This window comes from Heliangelus exortis, chromosome 5 (assembly GCF_036169615.1).
Source record: "Heliangelus exortis chromosome 5, bHelExo1.hap1, whole genome shotgun sequence".
Taxonomy (NCBI): Eukaryota; Metazoa; Chordata; class Aves; order Apodiformes; family Trochilidae; genus Heliangelus; species Heliangelus exortis.
The window spans coordinates 3,630,003-3,650,602 of NC_092426.1; the positions used below are offsets into that span (position 1 = coordinate 3,630,003).

Below are 20,600 nucleotides of genomic sequence, written 5' to 3' on the forward strand. Positions count from 1 at the left end.
GTGCTGGGAGAGAGGGCAGTGTGCTGCCTTTCCCTGGGGTGAAGCTTCTCAGAGCCCAACCTTTCCTTACAGAGAGGGCCAGAAAAAGCTCATTTAATGCCAGCTTTGCACAGGAGACAGCAGCTGATGGGGCTGTTGGGTACCTCCCATGTCATGGGTGTACCCAGAAAATGTCTCAAACAAAAGAAGATGGTAGAAATGTTCTCAGAGGTTGGGTGTGTTGATTGGATATTACAAAGAATTTCTTTACCCAGAGGGTGATCAGGCATTGGAATGGGCTGCCCAGGGAAGGGGTGGATTCTCCATCCCTGGAGATATTTCAAAAGAGCCTGGATGTGGCACTCAGTGCCATGGGCTGGGAACTGCAGTGGGAGTGGATCAAGGGTTGGACTTGATGAGCTCTGAGGTCCCTTCCAACCCAGACGATTCTATGATTTATTTTTTCCCCAGAATTTGAATGTTATTCACTTCTCTCAAATCCCAGACCTCCTTCCCACCTTTCCCTCCTTGCCACACGTGCAGTCCTTCTCTTCCAGCAAATGGTAGATCCTCCACCAGCTTGTTGGGCTGTTACTTGACACAGTGAATGGGATGGTTGAGGATGGGGGAATAGTTTTTTAACCCAATTCTGCCTTCATCTGGTGTTGTGGGAAGTCATTGTGCTACCTCCCAGTTGGAAATGGCAACCTCAGTGTCAAGGTGGGCAGCAGGAAGGACAGGGACAGCCACTCATCTTCCACTGGTGAGATGAATGTCTCCTGTGCACAGAAAGCTTTCAAGTCCTGTTAAAAGTACCTGAAAAAGAGAAAAAAATGGGCTGAGGATGAAGGAGGTGCTGGTGAGCTGCAGCCTTTCAGTTCCACTGCTATTGCAGATGGTTTGCTGAGCACTACCTGGGGGAGAAAATAAATAATCCTCCTCTCCTCATCCTCTCTCCTCTTCCTCTCCCTCTCCCCTCATTCAGCAGCCTCTCCTCTTCCCATCCAGGTTGGTGTCAGCAGCACTCAGGCTGCAGGAGAGGGGCTGGAGGTTGTGCCAGCGCTGTGATTTGGGCTGGTCCCTGGCAGCTGCATCCCGGGGAGAGCAGCAAGATGCCTCTCCCAGCCTTCATCCTGGCTGCCTTGAGAGCTGATCAAGTTTCACCCTGAAATAACTTTCTTCTGCAAACAGTGGTGGCTGTTATAAGGTCTGAAACCTGAGCATGGCCTGGCATTGGTGGCTTTATCAAGCCAGGAATTCATTGCGTCTGTCACCTCTCCCCCAAAACTGTTTCCCAGTTTTCCCCCAGTGATATTCAGAATTGAACAGAATCATAGAATCATTTTGGATCTAAAAGACCTCTCAGATCATCAAGTCCAACTGTTCACCCAGCACTCCCAAGGCTACCACTGCCCCATGGCCCTCAGCATCACATCTACACAGCTTTGAAATCCCTCCAGGGATGAGAATTCCACCCCTGCCCTGGGCAGCCTGGGCCAGGCCCTGACAATCCTTTCAGGGAGGAAATTTCTCCTAATATCCAGTCTAAACCTCCCCTGGAAAGGGACTGTTGGGACATTTGGTGGGACTGGGAAACCAGAGCCTTTCCCACCTCCTCCCCGTGCTGCTCCGGGCTGGTCCTGCTGAAGCTGGTGTAATTTCATGCAATTGTCAGAATCTGCTGGAGAAGCATCTCTGGAAATAGCATTCCCTCCTGCTGCATTTCCATATAAAACTTCTCCCTGTTGATTTTGCAGCTTTTCTTGTCACACTTCTTCACACTGAGGAGTGCATTTTGTAGTTGGGTGACCACGTGTGTGTCCTCCCTGGCAGCAAGGGGACCATGGCAAGTGGCAGGTCAGGGTGTTTGTTGCTGGTGTCTAATTTTCTGCCTTTAAGAAGCCTCTTGCTGTGTCATTTGGGAAGTAGCCCAGAAGAGGAGCAAGAGCTTTGGGAACATTCCTCACATGGGCACTTTTCTTTACAGAATTACCAGCATGCAGGAGATATCAGCATCCAGTTCCCTCTACTTAAGGTGTTTCTCTTCCTCCAGGAGCAAACTTGGAGTAGCTGGTGGAAGGGTCCTCAGGCTTTAGTGAAAGGCTGCTGACTGCAACAGCAGCTCTCCACATGAAATACTGGACTGGGTTTATGTTAGCCATGAAATGCCATGGAAAGGCAGGGGAGACAGATGATATCTCAGACTTCTGGAAACCCTTCACATCCCATGAGGAGAGATGGAGGAGATCTGGAATACCCAAGAAATTGAAAATATCCCTTCAGAGTGGGAAGTGCTGAAGCTTCTCTTTCCCCATGGGGAACTGAGATGCAGACCTGATCTCCCCCTGAGATGGAGGGTGGAGAAGCAGCTCTGAGTGGGATGATGCTGTTGCCCTATTGCAACACAGCAAAGCCTTTCTCTGGCTTTTCCATGTTGTGTGGGTGCAGTCTGCATCTCTCCAGCCAGGCTGAATTACTGGAGGTATTTGGCAATCAGGTCCTTCTGTAGGGCAGACCTGGCTGCAGCAGAGCCCAGCTTCATGGGATTGCATGAGAAAAGGAGAGAGAGGAGAGAGGAGAGAAAGAGAAGGAGAAGACTTCAGGTGGAAGGGACCCACACTGATCCCAACTTCCTGACCACTTTAGGGCTGACCAAAAGCTAAAGCATGTTTTAATGGGCACTGTGCAAATGCCTCTTAACCATAACCTTGGGGCACTGAGCACCCCCCTAGGAAGCCTGTTCCAGTGTTTGACCTCCCTCTTGGTAAAAAACTCTTCCTGATGTCCAGTCTAAACCTCCTCTGGTGCAGCTTTGAACCCTGTTGTGACACCTTGACCTTCCCCATGGTAGCCCTGCAGCATGTAGGCTCCTACTCCCACTAGTACATCTGTATTTTTTTTGTTTCCTCATCATCTTACTGTGTTCTTCCAGCTTTGCTTCTAGCCACGAGAAGCCTCTGGCACCATTTCTAAAGGAGCCAGCAGGTCTCTCCCTTCATTCACTGTTTGCAGGGATGGGATCAGGCCTTGAGGCATTGTAGGGACAACTTGAACTGCCAGGAGTGCTGAGGCAGGATTTACCCCCTGCAAAACCCCAGAGAGTGTTGTGTGGCTCTCCACCTTTACTACATCTCTGCTTGTTCACCACCACGTCTCTGCAGATCAGCTCCGAGCTGCTTGAGGAGCATGGTTGCTGATCAATAGCCTGGAGGGGAAAAGAGGGGTCAGCAGCTTCTAGAAATGCTGTCACTTCTCGTGCTCATCACTTCTGAGTAGTGTAGGTTGAATATTTCCATGTGGATTATTCCAATGTGTTGTTGCCCTGCAGGGGAAAACAGCAAAGATGCACAGAAGGGGATTTTCCTCTGCAGGAAAATGGCTCCCCCCTTCTCCTTCTGCAGAAATACCTGGTTTCCATTTTGTTGGCAGCATCTTCCCAAATATTGTGGAATTTGGTCAAGAAAATGGAATCTCAGATCCTTCCTGTGGTATTTTGGTAGTTGAAACTGGACCTTTTAGCCAGAGAGGGGGAGGAAGAAGGATTTTGGGTTGACTCAAAACTTGGGTCATTTGGTAAAAGCTTTTCAGGTTTCAAGCACTGAGAAGTGCTGAAGTTGTCATTGCTCAGAGGTTGGAGAGTGGTTGGGTTTCTACACCAGTCCTGAGGCTCAAAAATATAGTGTGTGAAATATCCATTTGACATCAAACAAAAAACATTGTCCTACCAGAGCCTTCTGATACTTCCCTGGGTATTTAAGGATGATCTTCACTCTCTTCCTTTGCTGTCCATGCTAATTCTGGTGCTCAGCATTGATAACACCAATATTTGGGCCACCATTAACTCCTGGAGCTGCATCAGCTGCTGCCAAATATCCCCAATACTTTCTATACAGTAGCAGAACAGGACCATACAATTTTTTTTTGGCTCCTCAGCATAATTTTGGGGACTTCCATGCTCAGCAGCAGTTATGGCAGAAGAACCAATGCCTTCAGCACCATGCATGGCCAAACCAACCAGCTGAACAGCAGGGATGTGTAATTCCAAGGATTCTTTGTTCTTTTAACTTAAATGTCCACGTTGAGCCACGTCTTGTTGTGTTTACTGGGGAAAAAAGCATCATGGAAACCTTCCTGGTGAAATAGTTGTGACTGAGGTGCCACCAAATCCTTTTAGCTCCACTTCAAACGAAGCCTTGCAGCTCCTGAGATGTTTTTGTGAAACACAAATAAAAATTGAGGGAACAGCAGTTTTATTCTGCAGGAACAATGTGGCTCTTTGTTTTAAGGGCCCGCAGCGTTTCATGGGTATAAAAAAGAAGCAAAATGTGAAGCTGGTTATAAAGGAAAGACAAGCTGGCTGCCTTGACGTGCCAGCCACGGGCAGCACTGAATTTCTTGTGAAAGAAGCATTTTAAAGCAGTGTTTCTGCCTCTGGAGTGCTTGTTACAGCTGGCAAAGGTACAGGGAGTCAGCTCAGTGCTGGTACCACTGTGCTGCTATAAGCTGATAACAGGTTGACTAAAAGGCTCAGGGTTTTTTTGGTTTGGGTTTGGTGATTTTTTTTTGGTTTGTAAAAAAAAAAAAACAAAACAAAACAAAACAGGACTTTCACTTTGCTTGGGAGATCTCTATCCTGGACACACAGATTTTTTCCTGTCCTCCCCGACTCAGCCCCCATCTCTCCTCTGACTTCTCTTTGACAGTTTAGGGCAAGATCAAAGAGGGTGGAATTGGGAAATTCTTCTCCTTTGGGGGACTCACTGCTGGCTGTGGTCAAGTTCCTTGCACTGGGTGATGGGACAGCAGAAAGGGAAGGGATGGAAGGGGTGGGTGTCTGCATTGCCCAGCTCCCCTTGGGATCTTTCTGCTTGGGACCCTTGGGGCCTTTCTGCTCCTCCCTGCTCCACAGCCAAGCTATCTCAGTTTTCTCTTCATTGTACTTTAAAGCCAAAGCAAAATAGTGATTTTTACCCAGGGAGGAATTCTTGTCGAATCTGAGATCTGATCAGATCAATTAAATTGTGGGGTTTTTTTCAGTTATTTGCTGCAGAGTTTGAAGCAATGGGCAGCCAGGTGTTTCCCCAGGTTCTTGCAGGGCAAAGAGTTGTGGCAAGGCCTTGATTTTTACACCTCAAGCATTGCACAGAAGTTTTCATTTTTATTTTCAAAGTATTGGCTACATTTTGTCTCTGAGAAGCTTGGTAGTGTAACAGGCTCTCGCTCTCTGTGTTTGGGGTGCATGCAGCAAGAGGGTCACCCCAGCACAGATGTTCTCTGGTGTCTAATGCTGTTTTCCAGCTATAGACTCAACATCCATGTAGCTTCCAAGGTTCCCAGAGAGCTGAGAACCAGGTCCAACCTCAGACCAGACCATAGTCTTTCTCATCTTAAAAAAAACCAACAAAGAACAACAACAACAAAAAAAGTCTTGGGAGAGGTACACAAGTTTTGCATTTGTGCAAGAAGATGATTTGTTGGGGAAAGGGTTACTGGGGGGCTGTCCTCTTCCCACCCATCCCAGATACTTCTGAAAATATTAACAAAAAAAGGGAAAATCATCACAGCATAATCAGCAGGTTGAGGGAGGGGATTGTCCCCCTCTGCTCTGCTCTGGTGAGACTGCCCTGCAGTGCTGGGTCCAGTTCTGGGGTCCCCAAGGCCAGAAGGAGCTGGAGGTGTTGGAGTGAGTCCAGAGGAGGCCCTGGAGCTGCTGGGAGGGCTGGAGCAGCTCTGCTCTGGAGCCAGGCTGAGAGAGTTGGGGGTGTTGAGGCTGGAGAAGAGAAGCTGCAATGGGGAGACCTTAGAGCACCTTCCAGTGCCTGAAGGGGCTCCAGGAAAGCTGGGGAGGGACTGGGGACAAGGGCAGGGAGGGATGGGATCAGGGGGAAGGGTTTCCAGGTGGAAGAGAGATGAGATGTGAGGGAGAAATAGTTTGTTGTGAGGGTGCTGAGCCCCTGTGCCAGGTTTCCCAGAGAAGCTGTGGCTGCCCCATCCCTGGAAGTGTCTCAGCCCAGGTTGGATGGGGCTTGGAGCAACCTGGGCTGGTGGGAGGTGTCCCTGACCATGGCAGGAGGGTTGGATACTGATGATCTTTAAGGTCCTTTCCAACCCAGACCAGTCTGGGATTCTATGATTGATGGCTGGCAGATGCACAAAATCACCCCATTAGCCCACACCTCCTGCAGTCCTCCTGAGCAGTCCTGGACACCTTTGGGTGCCACAGGGAGGAGGTTTCAGTCTTCATCCCAAGAGGTGGATGAGCCCCTGGCACGCTGGGTGTTCCCCACTGTCTGAATGTGTTCTTGGGGCCTTTTTGTTTGCAGCTGTGACTCGTGGGTGTCCACACACTCACCCCAACCAGCAGCACGTTCTTCACACTCAGACCCTTCATTTCATGTATATAAAAGCCAAACTTTCCTTACAATTCCTTTTTCTCCAGGCATTGCATTTCCTCTTAATACCTGGAAAATATTTTAGCCCCTGCGGTTCCAACGCTGATTTTTATTTTTACCATTTCCATCTCTGCTGTGGGACAGGAAGCAATGGTAGCAACCCCCCAGCATCCAAAGACAGGAACCAGTTTGTTTTATCTTCACTTTGGCCCCCTTGAATTTTGCTGAGGTCGTCTTGGGCCGAGTTCCAGGGTACTGGACCGAGCCCACCACATTCAGGGAGAAGTGAGTAATTACTGCTTTGGGGTTTTAAGGCAGAGAAGTGTTTGCAAGAACTCTTTGAAGATAATGACACCCCCCCCTAAATTTGATGAGTGACAGCATTACAGAGCATGCTCTGGATGGTTAAGGATGGGTGATGAGAGGACTGGACGAAGAACATCGTTCCCAACAGTGCCCAATTTGGACTTCCTTTAAGAAGGGAGTGGTGAAAGGGAGGGCTTAGCCAAAAATAAACGAGCATCTCAAAGGCAGATGGGCCTTTGAGGGCCTATTCACAGACCTAAAATTACACCAGTGGAGGGCCAGGCAGGATGAAAGGAATTAGTGTCTGGTGGCAAAGGGAGGGCAGTGTCACTGCCCAGGCTGGCTGACCAGATGGCCCGGGCTCTGTCGGATGTCCTCTTGCAGGTGGTTTCAGCTTTTCCCCATTTGCAGACCTCTGTGTATTATTTTTATTTTTTATTTCTTTTATTTTTTTTTTCCTGGGAGGTGCAGATTCCTCTGGAGCAAATGTGGGCTGGCTGGCAGAGGCTCTCAGCTCCTGCTTACCTTTTATGGACCTGCTACCACCCTGCTTCTGCAGCCACTGCAGGTCAGAGCCAGCAAGCAACAAGGAGCCTTCAGCTCAGGCTGGGATCTTGCAGCAGGATCTTTAACCCCAGGGACCAGCACCTCAGCCCTGCCTGGGGGGAAAGCCCATAAACATTCAAGCACCTGGTTTCTTGATAAATGTGGAGCTGCTCAACCCAATGTCCGTGGATTCCTTGTGTTGTCCTCAATGAAATGAGGTGCAATGAGCTGCTGGTTGTGGCAACTCCAAACGCCTGGATCTCCGTCCTCCTGTTGAGGGTGTTCAGGCTGGAGAAGAGAAGCTGCAAGGGGGAGACCTTAGAGCACCTTCCAGTGCCCGAAGGGGCTCCAGGAAAGCTGGGGAGGGACTGGGGACAAGGGCAGGGAGGGATGGGATCAGGGGGAAGGGTTTCCAGGTGGAAGAGGGGAGATGGAGATGAGATGTGAGGAGGAAATAGTTTGGTGTGAGGGTGCTGAGCCCCTGTGCCAGGTTTCCCAGAGAAGCTGTGGCTGCCCCATCCCTGGCAGTGTCTCAGCCCAGGTTGGATGGGGCTTGGAGCAACCTGGGCTGGTGGGAGGTGTCCCTGACCATGGCAGGGGTGTTGGATATTGATGATCTTTAAGGTCCTTTCCAACCCAAACCATTCTGGGATTTGATGATTCCTGCATCCCAGACAGATGCTCAGAGGCTTTTCAGGGTGCAGAGGGGCCAACCCTTGCTCAATGGATTGTTTTCCCTTCTCAGCTGGAGCACCAGAAGCTTTTCTAGAGTCATGCTGTGATTCCCATCAGCAGCCCAATCTGCGTTAAAATGACCTTTTTTTAGTTTATTCCCCCTTTCTCACTGTTATTTTTAGCCTGGAGGAGCCATGACCTGGTTCATGGCCCGACCCCACAAATGGTTGCACTGGGGGGGGTAGGAATTTGGATCCCAGAGCACATCCAAGTGGAAGGGGAACCCCTTGGGCCCCGATCTGTGCCTCAGTCCCACTTTGGGGGTCACTGCGCGTGCATTCCTGTCGTGTGGCTTCTGACAGGATCTGAAAACCTGTAACATTTAAAAGCACCATTGTAATGCAAGAGGAAAACCTAAGAACTCAGATTTTAATCCTTCTCCCCCTCCTCACGGGATCTGGAGGGGGCCTGGAGTTAGTCCAGGGTTTGTAAACACTAATCCTACAGCAAATCACACCACCCTGCGCAGGACAAGGGCAGAAACCTCTGGAAGAATTTGCTGTCTGGTGCTGGGGGGGGCTTGCCTTCCTACACAACCACCTTTATTTTTATAATTTTCTTTTTGAGCTGGTATTCCAGGAAAAGCCCATTAAAAACCTGGCAGCAGCCTCCTGCTAGTGAGCAGCTTGCTGGAGCCGAGCGCCGACGTGTGATGCCGGAGGAGCCGTGCGGATGGTTGGGGATGACTGATGGTTGGGAATGACTGATGGATGGGGATGACTGATGGTTGGGGATGGCTGATGGTTGGGGATGACTGATGGCACGGGGTGTTGGTGGGGAGGAGGGGAAACACTCAGCTCCCTTCCTTTGTGTGCCCTGGGAAGCAGGGGGAGCTGCGCCGATGCCGTCGCTTTCGCAGCCTTCCGAGCTCCGATTGAATTGTGGATGATTTCATCCTGGCCCCTTTTTTTTTTTCTCTCGAAGCCAGTGGCCTGCGTCATGCAGCAGTGAATTTAGGCAGATTTTATTTGCATGTGAGTCACTGAGCTTTTCCAGCTGAATGTCACCAACTTGGAATTTTTTCTGGTCTGATTTTGTTGTTGTTTTTGTCTCTTGGTGTTTTTCCGCCGGGTGGTGGTGTGTTTTTTTTTCCCCTGCCCATCTCTGCCTGCACCCCCTCGTCCCTCCACAACCCCTCCCTCAAAATAAAAAAGATAACTATATATATATATATATAGGAAAAGGCTAAATATGAGTTTGAGTTGGCAGGGTGCAAGGACAGGATTATGAATGTTTGGGGAGGGGGTGGGGGAAAGGATGCTTTATGTCGCTGGGAGGGAAGGACTGAAGCCAAGTCAAATTGAGGGCTCTAATTTGGGAGCAGTGTTATTACAGGTCAGAGGGAGTCAGTTACTGGCTAAATTGGGAGAGCTGTCACATGCAGGAGCTGTAAATGCTGCTCACATGGCTGGGGCACACAAGCTCTTGGACAACTTGGTTCGGTTGACAACGCTTTAAGGTTTAAAATAAAAATAAAAATAAATAAAACCTGCTTATTTTCCCTGAAGGTACAGGCTCTGGAGCAGTCGCCCTCTGCCTCTGCTGCCTGCTTGTCCCAGCCCTTGCCTGCCCTTTGCACAGAGAAGTTTATAAATAGAGCAACTCCTCCATGATGTGCAGCTTCAGTCTCTTTATTTTTATACTGGAATCTGTTCAATGATTAACAGTTTCAACCATGTGCTGTATATCAATACCTTACATACCCTTCATAACTTATTTTTAGTATTATTTCCCCTTCCTCCCCCCTTCTAAATCCTTTATCCATGTTAGGCAACAGAGTTACAACATTCAGATAATTTTATTGCTTTTTTAGCCTTTGAAGAAACTTTATCTTCATTTCTAGTTCAGCTCTTGCTAAAAGGCTTTATGCAATTGAAGTTAAGAAGTCAGAGGAGTATTTCCTCTGGGCCTGTGGTTGTGTCTGTAGTCTCCTCCCTGAAAGCAAGGAAGATTTGGGCGTTTTTATGGATTAGGTTCAAAGGAGAGATACCGAAATCACATTTTTTATTTCTTTGGCTTCCTTCATCCTAGGAAATTCCACTGAAAATCTGAATTTCAGCGCATGCAGAGGCCTCTGAGCAATATAACCCCAGCTTGAGTGAAAGCAGGCAGTGAACTCATTTCCCACCTGTAGCCTCATATCCCAGAAGCAGCAAAACCAGCAGTTTTGCCATCGCTGAGCTCACGAGCTCCAAGAAGTGGTGGGACTTCTGGAAGCAATCAGCAGCCCCCTGTTTAATTAAACTTCTAATCCTTGCTGACCCATCCTTTTGTCATGGGCCAAGCTGCCTCTGCAGGCTGAGCTCAACCAACTTTCCATGTCAGCCAACAAAAGCCACTTGACCCAGGATCTTGTCGGGACATCTTTGTCCATCAGACCTGGCACGGCTGCTCTGATACATCTGTCTGCTCCTGGCATGCCCAAGGGCTGATGGATTCCCCTCCCCTCCTCCCCTTACAGCCCAGGAGCAGCAGTTTCCCAAGTTGCAGCATTTTGGTGGCATTTCTTCTGTGATAGCTTCCTGCCACCCACCCTCTAGGGATGGTGCTCCTGCCTTCTGCTGCTCTCCTACACCAGTGGGTGGAGGTGGAGAAACGCCTCACCTGATGGTGTCCAACACTGCTGATAGTCCTTTTGCAGTTTTGCATGCTCTCTCTTCTCAGGTAGGACCCAGTTACTATTTTCCTGCAGCTTCATATTTCAAAAAAACCATCCTCCTCATCTGAGGCTGGGAAACATGATCCCCCTGATGTCCAGAAGCTTGTCTGCTCCAGCAAGTAAAGAGAAACCAGCACTCTGAGTTCTTGTCTGGTGTCAGGCTGGCTTCCCTCTTCAGAACAGCTTTTGTGGGAGGTTGGTTGTTTTGCCTACCAAGTGTTTGTCCTCCTTTTGGCCTTTTGGGTGAGAAGCAAGGAGGTGGGACCTCATCCATCCCCAAGCTGTCCTGCACGCCAGTGTCGGCCACGTCACGTCGAGGAGCTCAAACACCGCTGTAGGTGTGATGTAGGTTTCCTTGGCACCTGTGGGGCTTCCTATAAGGTCTCCCAGCATGTCATCTTTGTTCTGAGTCACTGAGATGCTCTCAACATTGCAAAGCTCTGCAGAAAATTAAAAGCCACGTTGCTAGGGAGTGTTGTGATAATACATGGCATTACGCTCCCTTGCAAACAAAACAAATCCATAAAACCTCCCATCAGATGCACGGTGTGAAAATGGAGTGTACTGCAGCTCGGTATTTAATATGTCATGGAAAAAGGCTCTCTCATTCCTTCTGAATTTCCTGAAAGTCTGCTTTGGGCTGAAAACCGTAGCAACTGCAGCCAATTTTGAGCAGGAAAAATCCCTGCTCTTGTTGCTGTTTGCAGAATCACGCTTAATGCTCGTGCCATGCGATTCTCCAGAGCTAAAAATATATTGCTCCTGGGTTTGTACAAACAGCCTCCTAATAACTGCAGCCCTGGCAAGCTCCTGAGGTAGAGGGGGGAAAATAGTGTCCCAAATGTGAATATCTTTTTTTCTTTCTACTCATCCTGCAGCACAGTAGAGCCGGGCTTGTCTGGTTTTGTGGCTCTCAACATGAATTAAGCGATGTTTTGTGGAGGGTGTTCTTCTGCTGACCAAAATATTGGGCATTTTGCTCTGCTTTGAGTGTACAGCTTGAATGGAGAGCTCTGAGCTCCCCTTTGGGGTGGTTTCATCAGCCTGTTTGGGGTCACAGGATATGAAGATCTGGGCAAGGGTTGTCTTTGAGGCTGGCTTCAGTGCCAAAATTCCCAACTCTTGCTAACGCTGTCCCTGCTGTGAGATCAAGAAGCACAGCCCAAGGTTGAGATGCTCAGCCTGGGGACATCCTTCCCAGTCATTTCTTCCCCACAAGGACAGGACCAGTGCTACAAAGCAGACACTTGATGGGGCTGCTGTTGCTTTGGAGAGCTTGATGGAGAGGGAAGTGGCCTCTGATAAAGATCTGAACTTGCTGCCCAAGGAGGGGCAAAGAGTCAAGTGGGGCTCATGTCTTGTCCCCCAGAGGGGTTTTTGTGATGTTTTTCATTCTTTCCTCAGAATCATAGAATTGTGGTTGGAAAAGACCCTTATGATCATCAAGTTAACACATAAACCCAGCACTGCCAAGGCCACCACTAAACCATGTCCCTCAGCACCACATCTACTAGGTTACTCCAGGGACCCCCCCCAGGGATCCCCCCCCCCTCCAGGGATGGGGACTTCACCCACACTGCACAGAGGGGGATGTTGGGAACCTGTTGTGAAGGTTGTGTTTTGGGACAGAATTGTTTTCAGTGGTTACAGTTGCATTGTTACATTTAGGAAGCCAAAAGGTAGTTAACTTACAGTGAGCTCCTTGATATTGGTCATTAAAGATGGAGAAGTTGTTCCTTCATGAAGCTCTCTGTGATTCAGCAGTGTTGAATCCTGCAGTATGATCAAAAAACATTTTGCTTTTCATGACTTTATGGCTCTTTCCTTTGTTTTTCCAAGGAACCAGTGTGTCCTGCAGCAGGGACTTCCCCAGCCATCTCCTTTTGCAGGACCTGTTCTGCCTATTGCTCCATTTTTTATGGCATTTCTTCCCTGCATCTTCCCCCTGGTTTGTTCACCTCACCTCCTGCTTGGAGCTTCTCTGCAGCAACCACTAAGGTGGAAAAGAAACATTACCTTCAGAAGTATAGGATTAGGTCCTCCTGCCCCATGCTGAGGTCAGCTCTAGCACAACCATAAATTCAGACCCATTTGAAGGTATCAGGGGGTGGTTGGTGGGGTTCACACACCATGCTGCAGCCATAAATGTGCTCACAGACATCACAGGTGTCTCCTTGGCTGTCTTTGCCACCTTTTTGCATCGAGCTGTTGGTCCAGAGGAGACCACAAAGGTGATCCAAGGGCTGGAGCACCTCCCCCAGGGAGCCAGGCTGAGAGTTGGGGGTGTTCAGGCTGGAGAAGAGAAGCTGCAATGGGGAGACCTTAGAGCACCTTCCAGTGCCTGAAGGGGCTCCAGGAAAGCTGGGGAGGGACTGGGGACAAGGGCAGGGAGGGATGGGATCAGGGGGAAGGTTTCAAGCTGAAAGGAGGGAGATTTAGACTGGATATGAGGAAGAAATTCTTCATGCAGGGGGTTGGAACTGGATGATTTTCAAAGTCCCTTCCAACCCAGGCCAGTCTGGGATTCTGTGCTTTGGGTGAGACAAGGAGCAGGTTCACTCATTTTACAGTGTCAGCTTTCCTCTCCTTGCTGAGCACTTGGCAGGTCTGCAATAACCTTTATGGGGGAGGCTTTTTTTCCATTAATTGGCGTTGGTGGCAATAAGGAAAAGGCACATGCTGAAATTCCTACTAATTGGCCTCTCATGGAGGGAGAAGGCTGCCAGGTTCAACAGGGAGGGTATTGATGTGCTCTGGATGGGGTACAAGGAGGGTTTCCAACAGCATTCTGACTTTGTCTTCTTTAATGTTGGCCTCTTGAGTGAGGCTGATTTGAGGAAAAGAGTGATGTCAATTGGCCCAAACAAAGTATTGTGAACAGGTCAGCATGCAGATGCTAATTACTGCAAATAATAATTGAAATCCCTTCATTTGGAAACACACTGTGGTTCATCTTTGGTTGAGCTGCTTGCAGAGGGTTGTGTCTCCAGTAACATTGGAGAGCAGGTGTTTTCTTGGTACAGAAATGTGGGTTTTTCCCCCCCCCAAGGACATCTGAGAGTGCTGGTCCATTCAGCCCTGCTTTGAAGGTGCTCTGATGGGTGCCCTACATCAAACTTTTAGTCATTTCTGACTTGGACAAATGATCTGACTTGGCTTTTGAGAACTTTTTATGGAGAATGTTGTTAAACTGGAGAAAAAGGGTATAATAAAACTGTAATTTAAGAGCAATTTACTGACAACTGGAGCCCTTAAATGCACTGATATATGATTGTGGAGGGATGGTAGCAAGCCTGCTCTTTGAACATACCCTTTGTCACATGGAAAATCCTTAGGCAGTTTTAAAAACACTTTCAGTCATTAATTGATGTCCTTGTTGCTCATGATAAGCTGTTGTCTAGCTCATAAATTACACATCATTCATCTCACCCACTTGGTCCAAGCCTCAGTCAATGTATTTGTCTGCTTCACTTGTGCAATGCAGTAAATTGTGCACAAAACCAGGAGGATAACCCAGTTTCTGCTTTCAGACTGAAAAGGTTTCTCTTGTTTTGGGGTTTTCTGGGCTCCTTTAAAGAACTTGAGAAGGTACCATGCGTTGCTGTTATTTTTTGCAGACACCTCACCTGGTGAGACCCACACATTTGTGTGACAGCTCCTCTCAGCCATTCCTTCGGGCAGGGTTGGTGTTTTCCAGGTGGGAACCAGAGGTCTGCTTGCAAAAACCAAAAATAGACAAAAAAAACCAGGCAGTTAAGTCCTCCATGGTTCCTAAATGCAGGCAGCAGGGTGCTGCGTGCCTTGGTTTTATCAGACATCCCCAGGCATTGTCTTTGTCCAGCCAGCCAGGGTGGTTTTACCTTTGGAAAACTGACTTTTCTTGGTCCATCATCATTAACAGCTTCAGGAGCAACCATGTGGTGGTTGAAGTAACTCAGTCATCAGTTAGGAGGCAAGTTCAAAGGCAAGAAAGTCCTTCAGGCAGTGCAGCATTAGAGGAGGATCCATTGCCACCAGACAATGAAAACAATTAGCAGTTTGCAGGGATCCAGGAGGGATTAAGCAGATTGGTGACAGAGAAGTGATGAGTGCTTATTAAATTGACAAATGTCACCTCTTTCTCAAGCCAGGCTTGGGGGTAGCATGGGACTCAGCCTTGGAAGCAGGGCCCGGCTATATTTGGTGCTATATTTATCTGCAGGCACCCTGCACATCCATCAGCTCTGCTGTACAGCAGCAAAATAGGATTGGGTCAGTCACCCTGTGTTACAAGGGAGTTCCACATCCCACCTAAATTCAGTCTCTCACCCAAGAAAAAGTCCTGTAATGAAAATTAGGACTTTCTGCTTCAGCAGCTACCGTTTCTTCCCCATAGGGAGGTCATGGGGCTGGCATGGGAACTGGGTCTTTAGGAAGTTTCTTGTCACATGGCCAAAAGATGACAGTGCAATGACAGCAGTGGGATGGACAGGGAATTTTGGAGAGTTTTGGAGCAGCAAGGTGGAGTTTCTGGCTTTGGGGTTTCCTCTGTGCTCAGATTTGCCATCTGCAAATCAATAGAATCATCATAGTTGGAAAGGACGTTCAAGATCATGGAGTCCATCTCTCAGTCCTACACCACCTTGACAATTAAATCTTCTCCCAAAGTGCCACATCTACACATTTTTTTAATACCCTAAGGGATGGCAATTCCACCAGCTCCCTAGGCAACCTGTTCCAATGCTTGAACACTCTTTCAGTGAAGAAATTTTTACTAATATCTCATCTTAACCTTCCCTGGCACAACTTGAACCCACTACCTCTTGTCCTGTCACTAGTCAGGGCCTCACTACAACCTCCTTTTGGGTAGCTGTAAAGAGCATCCAGTGTCTTCCTGGCCTTAAAGCCTTGAGATAGGAGGGATCAGGTATCCTTGAAGTAGCCTGAAGGGGAACTCATGAGGCTGTGGTGTGATTTCTGCCTGTGACCCCCCTACACCCCTACAGGGAGCCTGCTGGGACCCTGGGAGGTGGAACCCCAAAACTGGGACAGATCCTAACTAACTGTAGGAGTTGTTCTGGTAAAAATGGTGAGATATCCGAGATGTCCAGGAGGGCCTGGTAAAGAGCTGAAACAGGGCTCCTGTGTTTGGGGAGAGGGTAGAGAGGAGCTTTGGAAGGACCTCCAGCCTCTCTCCCCCTTCCCAGAGGCAGCTCCAGCTTTCCTCCTCCTGTGCCTCACTCCCCAGATCTCTGTTTTCTGGCAGATAGGATTAAGCCTGACCTTCTGCCCCATCTCAGAGAGAGCCAAATCTCTTTCAGATCTAATTATTTTCCGTTTCTGTTTAATTATGCACATCCTGCTGCTGGCTAAGAAGGAGAACAGCTTCTGCCCAGGCCAGGCCAGGGAAGGGCATCTGGCCCTTCACCAGCCACGGGCTTTTGGATCATCACCTCATCTTTTGGGGCTGTGACTTCAAACCTTCAAATCTCAGTCCCTTTGCAGGTGACACCAGGTTGGTGGCAGTGTTGATCTGCCTGAGGGTAGGGATGCTCTGCAGAGGGACCTGGGCAGGCTGGGTCAATGGGCCAAGGCCAATTGGATGAGGTTCAACATGGCCAAGGGTTGGGTCCTGCACTTGGGTCACACCAACCCCAGGCAATGCTCCAAGCTGGGCACAGAGTGGCTGGGAAGTTCCCAGAGGAAGAGAACCTGGGGGTGTTGGTCAACAGCAGCTGAACAGGAGCCAGGGGGCCAAGAAGGCCACCAGGATCCTGGCTGGGACCATCCCTGGTGTGGGCAGCAGGAGCAGGGCAGGGATCATCCCCCTGTGCTGGGCACTGGGGAGGCTGCACCTCAAATCCTGGGCTCAGTTCTGGGCCCCTGAGGACAAGAAGGAGATTGAGGGGCTGGAGTGTGTCCAGAGAAGGGAATGGAGCTGGGGAAGGGTCTGGAGCAGAAGTCTGCCCAGGAGCAGCTGAGGGAGCTGGGGGTGTTGATCCTGGAGCAGAGGAGGCTGAGGGGAGACCTTCTGGCTCTCTGCAAGCCCCTGAGAGGAGGTTGGAGCCAGGGGGGGTCGGGCTCTGCTCCCAAGGAACAAGGGATGGGAGAAGAGGAAAGAGCCTCAAGTTGTGCCAGGGGAGGTTTAGGTTGGAGCTGGGGAAGAATTTCTCCCTGGAAAGGGTTGTCAGGGCCTGGCCCAGGCTGCCCAGGGCAGGGCTGGAGTCCCCATCATCCCTGGAGGGGTTTCAGAGCCCTGGAGATGTGGGGATGAGGGACATGGGGCAGGGGTGGCCTTGGCAGTGCTGGGTGAACAATTTGATTGAAAGATCCTCAGGATCTTTTCCAACTGATTTTACCATCTCTTGGAGATCTCAGGCAGGTTTCCCAAGAAGTGGCTCTGGCACCATCCTGTGTGTTTCCAGTGATGACCTTCAGGCTCATCCCCTCCATGCAAGGAAGATGAGTCCAGCCAGGCCATGGCCTCCTGACTCCTTCATCCTCCTCCTCCCCTTCACCTGGTTTGTACCAGGCTGTGCATTTTCTGCATGTGCTTTGCTACAGAATTCCTGTGTACAAGTGGGAACAACTCCTTTTAGCAGGGCATCTTGTGCCTTTTTTTTAACTAATATTTTGGGGGTTTTCTGCTGCATCTCTCCCCACTGAGGGTGCTGAGATGGGGTTTGGCTGTGCTGTCCCAAGGGCACTGATAAAACCTGGCATCCCTCTGCAGGAGGAGGGGAGAAAATAAGATGGGGTTTCACCTTCCAGGCAGCCAGCCAAGAAGTAGGAGAGAGAAGGGACAGATAAATCAGATGAAGCGTGACAGAAAGCTTTGCCTGCAGCAGAATTACATCTGCATATGGAAAATCTGGAGATGCTGCAGTGGGCAAATGCTCAGCCTTCTTCTGGTGCAGGAGAGAGCTCTGAGAAGTGTCCCCTGTGTGCAGTAGGTGTTGTGTGCAACTGGTAGGATTTCAGAGTCGAGCAAGCTGGCCAAGCAGTGTGCCCACAGAAGATGTTAAATGTGCTGTATCCATATCCATAACATCCAGGTGCTTGGTGCTGTATCCATTTCTGGCATCCAGGTGCTTGGTGATCCCCAAGTTGGGGCACAGAAAAGTGGTGAGCTTGTGTTGAGCTGTGCTGGTGCTGTTCATGGTCATCTTTGCAGCACAAAAATGTCTCCATCAGCTTGACAAATTAATTATCTGGATTCACGTTGACTTCTGTGCTCTCTGGACTTGTAGAAAAAATACTGATAACACTGAGAAACAGTAATGAGATGGGTCTGTGACCAAGGGCTTGTGTTTCAGGGGAAGGCAAAGCTGTGTAGGCTGTTCTGTACAGAGAGGGTGTTATCCCTAATTCCCACTGGAATGGGAGGATGAGGAAAGCAAGGATGGTAATCCCTTCATTGCTGAGAAAAAGGAAAGATTTGGGTCATATTTCTCCCTGCCTACAGCTCTGCCTCAGTGCCAGGTCCCTCCCACTTGGTGGGGTCCACAGTGAAAGGCAGATGTTGTGTGGACATCCCAGTGCTTGCATCCACAGGAGGATTTAGATGCAATGTCCCACCTCAGAGCTTCCACAAGCAACAAGTCCTTAACTCTGAGGATCTCCTCTTGCTTTCTCAAGCAGCACCAGTGGAGCAGAGCTGCTCCAAAGTGCTTTGAGGTTGCTCCTGTCCAGAATACCCAGTACTGAGTGGGTAGAACCTGGCTCAGGATGGAGAGGTAGTGTTTGGATCCCTCAAAGAGTGGCTTCAGTCCCACGGGGCTTTTGGCAAGAAGTGTTGGTGTGCTGGAAGGGCTCAGGGTGCTGAATTATGACCCAAGGTAAGAATTGCTTTGCATTGCATCAGAAAGTGAATGGCATGGACCTGCTGTGGAGTGGACCTTGCATTCTGCTACCTTGATCTATTTTTTATACCTTCACTTAGGTTGAGCATTGCTTCTCCAAATCATAGAATCATAGAATCATAGAACTGGCTGGGTTGGAAGGGACCTCAGAGCTCATCAAGTCCAACCCTTGATCCACTCCCACTGCAGTTCCCAGCCCATGGCACTGAGTGCCACATCCAGGCTCTTTTGAAATATCTCCAGGGATGGAGAATCCACCCCTTCCCTGGGCAGCCCATTCCAATGGCTGATCACCCTCTCCAGAAAGAAATTCTTTCTGATGTCCAACCTAAACCTCCCCTGGCACAACTTGAGACCTCTTGTGCCCTCTTGTCTTGCTGAGAGTTGCCTGGGAAAAGAGCCCAACCCCCCCCTGGCTCCAACCTCCTTTCAGGGAGTTGTAGAGAGTGATGAGGTCTCCCCCGAGCCTCCTCCAGCCTCAACACCCCCAACTCCCTCAGCCTCTCCTCGTAGGATCCTGTTCTTTAGCACCAGAACACCTCCACATCATCTCCAAGGGAATGAGGGTGCACCCAGGGTACTGAAACTCACTCCTGCCCTGTGCCAGAGCTGTGCCACACTGTGTCCCCTCTGCCTCTTGGTGCAGTAGCACCAGATGACTTGGACACACTGGCTACTGGGTTGGGAAGTGACTTTGGAGAAGGGGTGGGTTTGCAGAGAAGTGAATATCACTGCAGAAAGTTCCAGCTAAAGCCATCAGTGTTTCCAGCAAGCCATCTAGTGGCTTCCTACTAAAATGGTTGCACGTCTTCAGAATGGGAAGGTGAAGCTGGAAGGGTGAGTGCTGCTCATCACAACAGTTGTGTCAAGGAACTGACATACAGGGTTTGGCCCCCACTGGGAAAAGGCCCTACTGGAATAGTCCTTTTTGGGGTGGTGGGGTAATGGGGTAGTGGAAGGGTTGGGTTGGCTGCTGGACTGAAGCATTCATCTTCCCAAGATGAAACCTGATGGGTGATCCTACAGATTAGAGATTCACAGAATGGTTTGGGTTGGAAGGGACCATAAAGATTATCCATTGCCACCCCCCTGCCATGGGCAGGGACACCTCCCACCAGCCCAGGTTGCTCCAAGCCCCATCCAACCTGGCCTTGAATACTTCCAGGGATAGGGCAGCCACAGCTTCTTTGGACAAGCAGTTTGTCCCCTTTGGACAAACTGGGTCAGTGTCTTGCCACCCTCCTAGTGAAGAATTTCTTCCACATATCCAATAGAAATCTCCCCTCTTCCAGTTGGAAACTCTTCCCCCTCATCCCATCCCTCCTGTCCCCTGTTCCAAATCCCTCCCCAGCTTTCCTGGAGCCCCTTCAGGCACTGGAAGGTGCTTTAAGGTCTCCCCAGAGCCTTTTCTTCTCCAGGCTGAACACCCCCAACTCTCTCAGCCTGGCTCCAGAGCAGAGCTGCTCCAGCCCTCAGACCATCTTCATGACCATCCTCTGGATGTCCAGCTCTTCATTTCACTGACAGAGTTTGGTTAACATAGCTCAAAAATACCTGAAGGATATAGGGATAATCTATGATTTAGAGGAGCTTCCTGTCTGGTATGGACAGGAGGCAGCAGGCGGAGAGGGAGAACACAAAGTTTTGGGCTTTTTTTATTAATATGAGAAGTATTTCATATGGTGAAGTTTTGGGCAGTGGTATTTATGAAAAGAGAAGAAAGTCCTTTTTCACCAGATGGCTCAGTTGTTGGCATCCTTAGGCAGGGAATGCAAGAGGGGCTGAAAGTTTGAAGGCTTCCTGGAGGGGTTTGGTAAAACACTGGAGGACAGACTGGCCTGGGGCTGGGAAGTGTCACTGGGGTGGCCCAGGTAGATCCTAAGTTATCCTTGGCTGGGGTTGTGTCAGAAAAAAGCTTCAGTGATGGAGATTTCACAGCCAGCCTCTCCCTCTGCCTCACTCACCCTACCTTAGGAAGTTTCTTCATGCCCAACCTTATTTGCCTTTGCTACAATTCAAACCTGTCCCCAGGAGACATGGAGAGCAGCTTGTCCATACCAGTCTTTACCTCTCCAACAGAGGCTGGGACAATTTTTAGGTGCAATGTGGCATTTTGACCAATATCCAGCCTAGGATGCTTCC

At 49.5% G+C, this 20,600-nt stretch overlaps 1 protein-coding gene and 1 long non-coding RNA gene across 6 annotated transcripts in view; one reads left to right on the forward strand and one right to left on the reverse strand.

Moving 5' to 3' along the window:
- The window catches only part of SAMD4A (sterile alpha motif domain containing 4A), a 105,192-nt gene that overhangs the window by 44,895 nt on the left and 39,697 nt on the right, over nucleotides 1-20,600 (forward strand). The window lies entirely within an intron of this gene.
- Nucleotides 9,738-11,340, reverse strand: LOC139796799 (uncharacterized). The gene is made up of 2 exons (XR_011726153.1): nucleotides 10,563-11,340; nucleotides 9,738-9,893 (listed from the first exon to the last, which is right to left on the reverse strand). It is a non-coding gene; the product is annotated as an uncharacterized lncRNA (long non-coding RNA).